General features: G+C 63.5%; 2 non-coding genes across 2 annotated transcripts; both read right to left on the bottom strand.

The window, feature by feature from the left end:
- Positions 1-2,004: 2,004 nt before the first annotated feature.
- LOC131861902 (5S ribosomal RNA) lies at positions 2,005-2,123 on the bottom strand. The gene has a single exon (XR_009360932.1). It is a non-coding gene; the product is annotated as a 5S ribosomal RNA (ribosomal RNA).
- A 5,916-nt stretch (positions 2,124-8,039) lies between these two features.
- On the bottom strand, positions 8,040-8,158 carry LOC131861900 (5S ribosomal RNA). The gene has a single exon (XR_009360930.1). It is a non-coding gene; the product is annotated as a 5S ribosomal RNA (ribosomal RNA).
- Between the last annotated feature and the right edge of the window lie 1,618 nt (positions 8,159-9,776).

Raw genomic sequence — 9,776 nt, 5'->3', positions numbered from 1 at the left:
GAAGTGGGGTTATTGGAGCGGCCCCTCTTTTTTTGTCCGAGCGTTTGGTGGGGTTGCGCGCCCTGGTGGGCACCATGGTGCACACCAAGGAGCGCTCCGAAGTGTGCTCCAAGGTGCGGCGTGCACGAAGTCGGAGCCCGGTTTGCCCCGGGTGCGCACCTCGCGTGCACCTTCGCCGCGGTGGGCACCATGGCGTGCACGAAGTCGGAGCCCGGTTTGCCCCGGGTGCGCACCTCGCGTGCACCTTCGCCGGGGTGGGCACCTCGGCTGGGTTGCGCGCCCTGGTGCGCACCAAGGAGCGCTCCGAAGTGTGCTCCAAGGTGCGGCGTGCACGAAGTCGGAGCCCGGTTTGCCCCGGGTGCGCACCTCGCGTGCACCTTGGCGCGGTGGGCACCATGGCGTGCACGAAGTCGGAGCCCGGTTTGCCCCGGGTGCGCACCCCGCGTGCACCTTCGCCGGGGTGGGCACCTCGGCTGGGTTGCGCGCCCTGGTGCGCACCAAGGAGCGCTCCGAAGTGTGCTCCAAGGTGCGGCGTGCACGAAGTCGGAGCCCGGTTTGCCCCGGGTGCGCACCTCGCGTGCACCTTCGCCGCGGTGGGCACCTTGGCTGGGTTGGGCACCATTGAGCGCTCCGAAGTGTGCTCCAAGGTGCGCACCATGGCCCTCCAAGGTGCGCAGCATGGCGTGCACGAAGTCGGAGCCCGGTTTGCCCCGGGTGCGCACCTCGCGTGCACCTTCGCCAGGGTGGGCACCTCGGTGCGCACACCTTCTCAATGTTTTCTTGCCTTTTCTGGAAATTGGTGAAGGCAGCGCATCAAAGGTGCGCACCTCGGTGTGCTCCGAGGTGCGAACCCGAGAGCGCTCCGAGGTGCCCACGAAGTCGAAAGTCGGGTTAATTGCATTGTTTTCCCCGGGTGCGCTCCGAGGTGCGCAACATCGGTGCGCACCAAGGAGGGCTCCGAAGTGTGCTCCAAGGTGCGCACGATTCGGAGCTCGGTTTGCCCGGGGTGCGCACACCTTGGCTGGGTTGCGCACCCTTTGTGCGCTCCAAGGTGCGCACGAAGTCGGAGCTCGGTTTGCCCCGGGTGCGCACCTTCGCCAGGGTGCGCACCTTGATGCGCACGCCTTGGCTGGGCTGCGCACCTTGGTGGGCGCCATGGTGCGCACCTTTCGTGCGCTCCAAGGTGCGCACGAAGTCGGAGCTCGGTTTGCCCCGGGTGCGCACCTTGGTGGGCGCCATGGTGCACTCCGAGGTGCCCAAGATTGGTGCGCACCAAGGAGCGCTCCGAAGTGCGCTCCAAGGTGCGCAGGTGCGCGCGAAGTCGAAAGTTGGGTTAATTGTCCGGTTTGCCTCGGGTGCGCACCTTGCGTGCACCTTCGCCAGGGTGGGCGCCTTGGTGCGCACACCTTGGCTGGGCTGCGCACCCGGGCGCGCACACCTTGGCACCCGCGTTTCCTTCATTTTAAATTTTTTTTTTTTACAATCTCTCAAGTGGGAAATTCTATAATCTCAACTTTTTTTGCCTTTTCAGGAAACTTTTGAATGGAGCGCATCATTGGTGCGCTCCGAAGTGTGCTCCAAGGTGCGCACCTCTGGTGTGCTCCAAAGCTCTCTCCAGCTGCGTGCACCTGCCCCGGCCGCGCACCCGGCCCCGCCCAGCTTCGCTCACCTGTCCCGGGCGTCTGGTGCGGAACCTTAGAGTAAGAAACATCACCGTGCACCTTGGCCAACGTGCGCGACTCGACCGAGCGCGCACTGGCCGAGGTGCACACCGATTTCACCTGGGTGCGCGCGCAGCACCTCGGGCGCACCGGGGTGCGCGCACAACGCCCGGGTTGCACCGTGGCCTGTGTGCTCGGGGCGCCTCGGGTGCGCGCTCGGTGTCGCCCCCGCGCGCGCGGTAGTGCGGGCAGCGCACCCCGGCCCGGCCCGGCCCCGACGAGAACGCAAACGGGCAAAAGGTTTATTCAAATAGCATTGCGACGCCCGGCGAAAAACTAAAAAAGGGTGCAACACCGGGACTTCCCGGGAGGTCACCCATCCCAGTACTACTCCGGCCCAAGCGCGCTTAACTGCGGAGTTCTGATGGGATCCGGTGCACTAACGCTGGTATGATCGCACCCGTTATGAGCTTGTCGCAGTGTGTACTTAGCAAACCGCGACCCACGTGCGAATCCACCCCGGCCACCCACCCCCGTCGAGGTGCACACCCTCCCTCGCGAAGTGCGCCCCGTTCGCCAAGTGTGAGCCCTGCCCGGGTGCGCGCACCTTGCTAGGGCGTCGGGTGTGCACCCGGCCCGGCCTACGTGCGTGCACCTGGACGGGGCGTCGTGTGCGTGCAGTGTCCCGTCTGCAACGCGGTGCCCACACACCACCTCGGGCGCAACGACCTGCGCTCACATGTGGGCCGAGTGCACCTTGGTGCATGTTCGGGGCGCCTCGGGTGCACGCTCGATCTTGCCCCGGTGCACCAAGGCGCTCGGTTTGCCCCGGGTGCGCACTTGGTGCAAGGTGGGCACCCAAAATAGGGATCAAGCACCAAAACACAAGTTTCGGGATGCAAAATGGGACCCAAGGACCACAAATGCGTTCCAAGACCCATGATGGGTCCACGAGAACAAAAATGTGTTCCGAGACTTAATAAACAAATATTGGGTTTTAGGAGAAGAAACATGCTCTGATGCCCAAAACGAGAATCGACCCCGAAAAGGCCACAGGCCAAAAGTGGGATGCGAGACAAAAAAAAATGGGACCCGAGGACCAAAATTGGGTTCCCAGGTCGAAGACAGGGCAACCGGACAAGAAACGACCTCTAAGGCTCGAAATGAGTCCCGACGACTAAAACTTGACAAGAAGCACCCATCAGGCACCCAACTCGACACCCATGGGATGCCGACCCACCCGGGCTTCCACCTAGCACACCTTGGCACCCACCCACCCTCGCACCCAACCTCGCACCCAACTTAGCACCTTTGAACCCACATTGGCACTCACCCTGACCCTGGCACCTTGGAACCCACATTGGCACTCACCTTGACCCTGGCACCCACCTTTGCACTCACCTTGGGACCCACCCTGGCTCCCACCTCGGCACCCACCCAGACACCCACCTTGGTTCCTTGGCACCCACCTTGGATCCTTGGCACCCACCCCGACACCCACCTTGGCACGCAACTTGGCTACTTGCCACCCACCTTGGCTCCTTGACGCCCACCCCGACAACCACCCCGTGACCTACCCTGGCTAGGGTTGGTGCACACCCACCCTGGTGCCCACCTTGGCACCCACCCCATGACCCACCTTGGCACGCACCTTAGTACCCACCCCGTTACCCACCCTAGGACCCACCCCGTGACCCACCTTGGCCAGGGTGGGTGCCTTGGTGCGCACAACTTGCCTGGGCTGCACACCAGGGCGGGCTCAAGATGGCACCCGCGTTCCGTTTTTTTCACTATCTTTCAAAACGGAAATTTTAAAATCTCGTTTTTTTTTTTTTTTTGCCTTTTCTGGAAATTAGTGAAGGCAGCGCATCAAAGGTGCGCAATGCTGGTGCGAACCCGGGAGCGCTCCGATGTGTGCTCCAAGGTGCGGCGTGCACGAAGTCCGAGCCCGGCTTGCCCCGGGTGCGCACCTCGCGTGCACCTTCGCCGGGGTGAGCACCTTGGCTGGGTTGCGCGCCCTGGTGCGCACCAAGGAGCGCTCTGAAGTGTGCTCCAAGGTGCGGCGTGCACGAAGTCGGAGCTCGGTTTGCCCCGGGTGTGCACCTCGGGTGCGCACCTCGCGTGCACCTTCGCTGCGGTGGGCACCTTGGCTGGGTTGCGCGCCTTGGTGGGCACCATGCAGTGCACGAAGTCGGAGCCCGGTTTGCCCCGGGCGCGCACCTCCGCCAGGGTGGGCACCTTGGTGCGCACAACTTGCCTGGGCTGCGCACCAGGAAGGGCTCAAGATGGCACCCGCGTTCCGTTTTTTTCACTATCTTTCAGAACGGAAATTTTAAAATATCGTTTTTTTTTGCCTTTTCTGGAAATTAGTGAAGGCAGCGCATCAAAGGTGCGCAACGCTGGTGCGAACCTGGGAGCGCTCCGATGTGTGCTCCAAGGTGCGGCGTGCACGAAGTCGGAGCCCGGTTTGCCCCGGGTGCGCCCTGGTGGGCACCATGGTGCGCACCAAGGAGCGCTCCGAAGTGTGCTCCAAGGTGCGGCCTGCACGAAGTCGGAGCCCGGTTTGCCCCGGGCGTGCACCGCGGGTGGGCACCTTGGTGCGCATGCCTTGCCTGGGCTGCGCACCAGGGCGGGCTCAAGATGGCACCCGCGTTCCGTTTTTTTCACTATCTTTCAAAACGGAAATTTTAAAATCTCATTTTTTTTTGCCTTTTCTGGAAATTAGTGAAGGCAGCGCATCAAAGGTGCGCACCTCGCTGCCCACCACGGTGCGCAACGCCGGTGGGCACCCGGGAGTGCTTCGAAGTGTGCTCCAAGGTGCTGCGTGCACGTTGTCGGAGCCCGGTTTGCCCCGGGTGCGCACCTCGCGTGCACCTTCGTCGGGGTGGGCACCTTGGCTGGGTTTGCCCCGGCTGCGCTCCGAAGCGGGGTTATTGGAGCGCCGCCTCTTTTTTTGTCGGAGCGTTTGGTGGGGTTTCTCGCATTGGCTCTTCCCAGGCCCGGTTGCCACCCTGGCGCGCACGAAGTCGGAAGTAGGGTTAATTGCCCGGGTGCGCACCTTTGCCAGGGTGGGCACCTTACCTGGGCTGTGCACCAGGGCGGGCTCAAGATGGCACCCGCGTTCCGTTTTTTTCACTATCTTTCAAAACGGAAATTTTAAAATCTCCTCTTTTTTTTGCCTTTTCTGGAAATTAGTGAAGGCAGCGCATCAAAGGTGCGCACCTCGCTGCCCACCTTGGTGTGCTCTGAGGTGCGCACCCGGGAGCGCTACGAAGTGTGCTCCAAGGTGCGGCGTGCACGTTGTCGGAGCCCGGTTTGCCCCGGGTGCGCACCTCGCCTGCACCTTGGCCGGGGTGGGCACCCTGGCTGGGTTTGCCCAGGGTGCGCTCCGAAGCGGGGTTACTGGAGCGCCCCCTCTTTTTTTGTCAGAGCGTTTGGTGGGGTTTCTCGCATTGGCTCTTCCCAGGCCCGGTTGTTGGGTGCGCTCCCACCCTGGCGCGCGCGAAGTTGGAAGTTGGGTTAATTGCCCGGGCGCGCACCTTCGCCAGGGTGGGCACCTTGGTGCGCACACCTTGGCTGGGCTGCGCACCAGGGCGGGCTCAAGATGGCACCAGCATTCCCTTTTTCTCACTATCTTTCAAAACGGAAATTTTAAAATCTCGTTTTTTTTTGCCTTTTATGGAAATTAGTGAAGGCATCGCATCAAAGGTGCGCACCTCGCTGCCCACCTTGGTGTGCTCCGAGGTGCCCACCACGGTGCGCTCCGAGGTGCCCACCACGGTGCGCAACGCCGGTGCGAACCCGGGAGCGCCCCGATGTGTGCTCCAAGGTGCGGCGTGCACGAAGCCGGACCCCGGTTTGCCCCGGGTGCGCACCTCGCGTGCACCTTGGTGCGCACACCTTGGCTGGGTTGCGCGGCCTGGTGGGCACCATGGTGCGCACCAAGGAGCGCTCCGAAGTGTGCTCCAAGGTGCGGCGTGCACGAAGTCCTAGCCCGGTTTGCCCCGGGTGCGCACCTTCGCCGCGGTGGGCACCATGGCGTGCACGAAGTCGGAGCCCGGTTTGCCCCGGGTGCGCACCTCGCGTGCACCTTCGCCGGGGTGGGCACCTCGGCTGGGTTGCGCGCCCTGGTGCGCACCAAGGAGCGCTCCGAAGTGTGCTCCAAGGTGCGGCGTGCACGAAGTCGGAGCCCGGTTTGCCCCGGGTGCGCACCTTCGCCGCGGTGGGCACCCTGGTGCGCACCATGGCGTGCACGAAGTCGGAGCCCGGTTTGCCCCGGGTGCGCACCTCGCGTGCACCTTCGGCGGGGTTGCGCGCCCTGGTGCGCACCAAGGAGCGCTCCGAAGTGTGCTCCAAGGTGCGGCGTGCACGAAGTCGGAGCCCGGTTTGCCCCGGGTGCGCACCTCGCGTGCACCTTCGGCGGGGTTGCGCGCCCTGGTGGGCACCATGGTGCGCACCAAGGAGCGCTCCGAAGTGTGCTCCAAGGTGCGGCGTGCACGAAGTCGGAGCCCGGTTTGCCCCGGGTGCGCACCTCGCGTGCACCTTCGCCGCGGTGGGCACCATGGCGTGCACGAAGTCGGAGCCCGGTTTGCCCCGGGTGCGCACCTCGCGTGCACCTTCGCCGGGGTGGGCACCTCGGCTGGGTTGCGTGCCCTGGTGCGCACCAAGGAGCGCTCCGAAGTGTGCTCCAAGGTGCGGCGTGCACGAAGTCGGAGCCCGGTTTGCCCCGGGTGCGCACCTCGCGTGCACCTTCGCCGCGGTGGGCACCATGGCGTGCACGAAGTCGGAGCCCGGTTTGCCCCGGGTGCGCACCCCGCGTGCACCTTCGCCGGGGTGGGCACCTCGGCTGGGTTGCGCGCCCTGGTGCGCACCAAGGAGCGCTCCGAAGTGTGCTCCAAGGTGCGGCGTGCACGAAGTCGGAGCCCGGTTTGCCCCGGGTGCGCACCTCGCGTGCACCTTCGCCGCGGTGGGCACCTTGGCTGGGTTGGGCACCATTGAGCGCTCCGAAGTGTGCTCCAAGGTGCGCACCATGGCCCTCCAAGGTGCGCAGCATGGCGTGCACGAAGTCGGAGCCCGGTTTGCCCCGGGTGCGCACCTCGCGTGCACCTTCGCCAGGGTGGGCACCTCGGTGCGCACACCTTCTCAATGTTTTCTTGCCTTTTCTGGAAATTGGTGAAGGCAGCGCATCAAAGGTGCGCACCTCGGTGTGCTCCGAGGTGCGAACCCGAGAGCGCTCCGAGGTGCCCACGAAGTCGAAAGTCGGGTTAATTGCATTGTTTTCCCCGGGTGCGCTCCGAGGTGCGCAACATCGGTGCGCACCAAGGAGGGCTCCGAAGTGTGCTCCAAGGTGCGCACGATTCGGAGCTCGGTTTGCCCGGGGTGCGCACACCTTGGCTGGGTTGCGCACCCTTTGTGCGCTCCAAGGTGCGCACGAAGTCGGAGCTCGGTTTGCCCCGGGTGCGCACCTTCGCCAGGGTGCGCACCTTGATGCGCACGCCTTGGCTGGGCTGCGCACCTTGGTGGGCGCCATGGTGCGCACCTTTCGTGCGCTCCAAGGTGCGCACGAAGTCGGAGCTCGGTTTGCCCCGGGTGCGCACCTTGGTGGGCGCCATGGTGCACTCCGAGGTGCCCAAGATTGGTGCGCACCAAGGAGCGCTCCGAAGTGCGCTCCAAGGTGCGCAGGTGCGCGCGAAGTCGAAAGTTGGGTTAATTGTCCGGTTTGCCTCGGGTGCGCACCTTGCGTGCACCTTCGCCAGGGTGGGCGCCTTGGTGCGCACACCTTGGCTGGGCTGCGCACCCGGGCGCGCACACCTTGGCACCCGCGTTTCCTTCATTTTAAATTTTTTTTTTTTACAATCTCTCAAGTGGGAAATTCTATAATCTCAACTTTTTTTGCCTTTTCAGGAAACTTTTGAATGGAGCGCATCATTGGTGCGCTCCGAAGTGTGCTCCAAGGTGCGCACCTCTGGTGTGCTCCAAAGCTCTCTCCAGCTGCGTGCACCTGCCCCGGCCGCGCACCCGGCCCCGCCCAGCTTCGCTCACCTGTCCCGGGCGTCTGGTGCGGAACCTTAGAGTAAGAAACATCACCGTGCACCTTGGCCAACGTGCGCGACTCGACCGAGCGCGCACTGGCCGAGGTGCACACCGATTTCACCTGGGTGCGCGCGCAGCACCTCGGGCGCACCGGGGTGCGCGCACAACGCCCGGGTTGCACCGTGGCCTGTGTGCTCGGGGCGCCTCGGGTGCGCGCTCGGTGTCGCCCCCCGCGCGCGCGGTAGTGCGGGCAGCGCACCCCGGCCCGGCCCGGCCCCGACGAGAACGCAAACGGGCAAAAGGTTTATTCAAATAGCATTGCGACGCCCGGCGAAAAACTAAAAAAGGGTGCAACACCGGGACTTCCCGGGAGGTCACCCATCCCAGTACTACTCCGGCCCAAGCGCGCTTAACTGCGGAGTTCTGATGGGATCCGGTGCACTAACGCTGGTATGATCGCACCCGTTATGAGCTTGTCGCAGTGTGTACTTAGCAAACCGCGACCCACGTGCGAATCCACCCCGGCCACCCACCCCCGTCGAGGTGCACACCCTCCCTCGCGAAGTGCGCCCCGTTCGCCAAGTGTGAGCCCTGCCCGGGTGCGCGCACCTTGCTAGGGCGTCGGGTGTGCACCCGGCCCGGCCTACGTGCGTGCACCTGGACGGGGCGTCGTGTGCGTGCAGTGTCCCGTCTGCAACGCGGTGCCCACACACCACCTCGGGCGCAACGACCTGCGCTCACATGTGGGCCGAGTGCACCTTGGTGCATGTTCGGGGCGCCTCGGGTGCACGCTCGATCTTGCCCCGGTGCACCAAGGCGCTCGGTTTGCCCCGGGTGCGCACTTGGTGCAAGGTGGGCACCCAAAATAGGGATCAAGCACCAAAACACAAGTTTCGGGATGCAAAATGGGACCCAAGGACCACAAATGCGTTCCAAGACCCATGATGGGTCCACGAGAACAAAAATGTGTTCCGAGACTTAATAAACAAATATTGGGTTTTAGGAGAAGAAACATGCTCTGATGCCCAAAACGAGAATCGACCCCGAAAAGGCCACAGGCCAAAAGTGGGATGCGAGACAAAAAAAAATGGGACCCGAGGACCAAAATTGGGTTCCCAGGTCGAAGACAGGGCAACCGGACAAGAAACGACCTCTAAGGCTCGAAATGAGTCCCGACGACTAAAACTTGACAAGAAGCACCCATCAGGCACCCAACTCGACACCCATGGGATGCCGACCCACCCGGGCTTCCACCTAGCACACCTTGGCACCCACCCACCCTCGCACCCAACCTCGCACCCAACTTAGCACCTTTGAACCCACATTGGCACTCACCCTGACCCTGGCACCTTGGAACCCACATTGGCACTCACCTTGACCCTGGCACCCACCTTTGCACTCACCTTGGGACCCACCCTGGCTCCCACCTCGGCACCCACCCAGACACCCACCTTGGTTCCTTGGCACCCACCTTGGATCCTTGGCACCCACCCCGACACCCACCTTGGCACGCAACTTGGCTACTTGCCACCCACCTTGGCTCCTTGACGCCCACCCCGACAACCACCCCGTGACCTACCCTGGCTAGGGTTGGTGCACACCCACCCTGGTGCCCACCTTGGCACCCACCCCATGACCCACCTTGGCACGCACCTTAGTACCCACCCCGTTACCCACCCTAGGACCCACCCCGTGACCCACCTTGGCCAGGGTGGGTGCCTTGGTGCGCACAACTTGCCTGGGCTGCACACCAGGGCGGGCTCAAGATGGCACCCGCGTTCCGTTTTTTTCACTATCTTTCAAAACGGAAATTTTAAAATCTCGTTTTTTTTTTTTTTTTGCCTTTTCTGGAAATTAGTGAAGGCAGCGCATCAAAGGTGCGCAATGCTGGTGCGAACCCGGGAGCGCTCCGATGTGTGCTCCAAGGTGCGGCGTGCACGAAGTCCGAGCCCGGCTTGCCCCGGGTGCGCACCTCGCGTGCACCTTCGCCGGGGTGAGCACCTTGGCTGGGTTGCGCGCCCTGGTGCGCACCAAGGAGCGCTCTGAAGTGTGCTCCAAGGTGCGGCGTGCACGAAGTCGGAG

The sequence above is a fragment of the Cryptomeria japonica genome, unplaced genomic scaffold (genome assembly GCF_030272615.1).
Source record: "Cryptomeria japonica unplaced genomic scaffold, Sugi_1.0 HiC_scaffold_34, whole genome shotgun sequence".
Classification (NCBI taxonomy): domain Eukaryota; kingdom Viridiplantae; phylum Streptophyta; class Pinopsida; order Cupressales; family Cupressaceae; genus Cryptomeria; species Cryptomeria japonica.
This window is presented reverse-complemented; position numbering and strand designations above follow the sequence as displayed.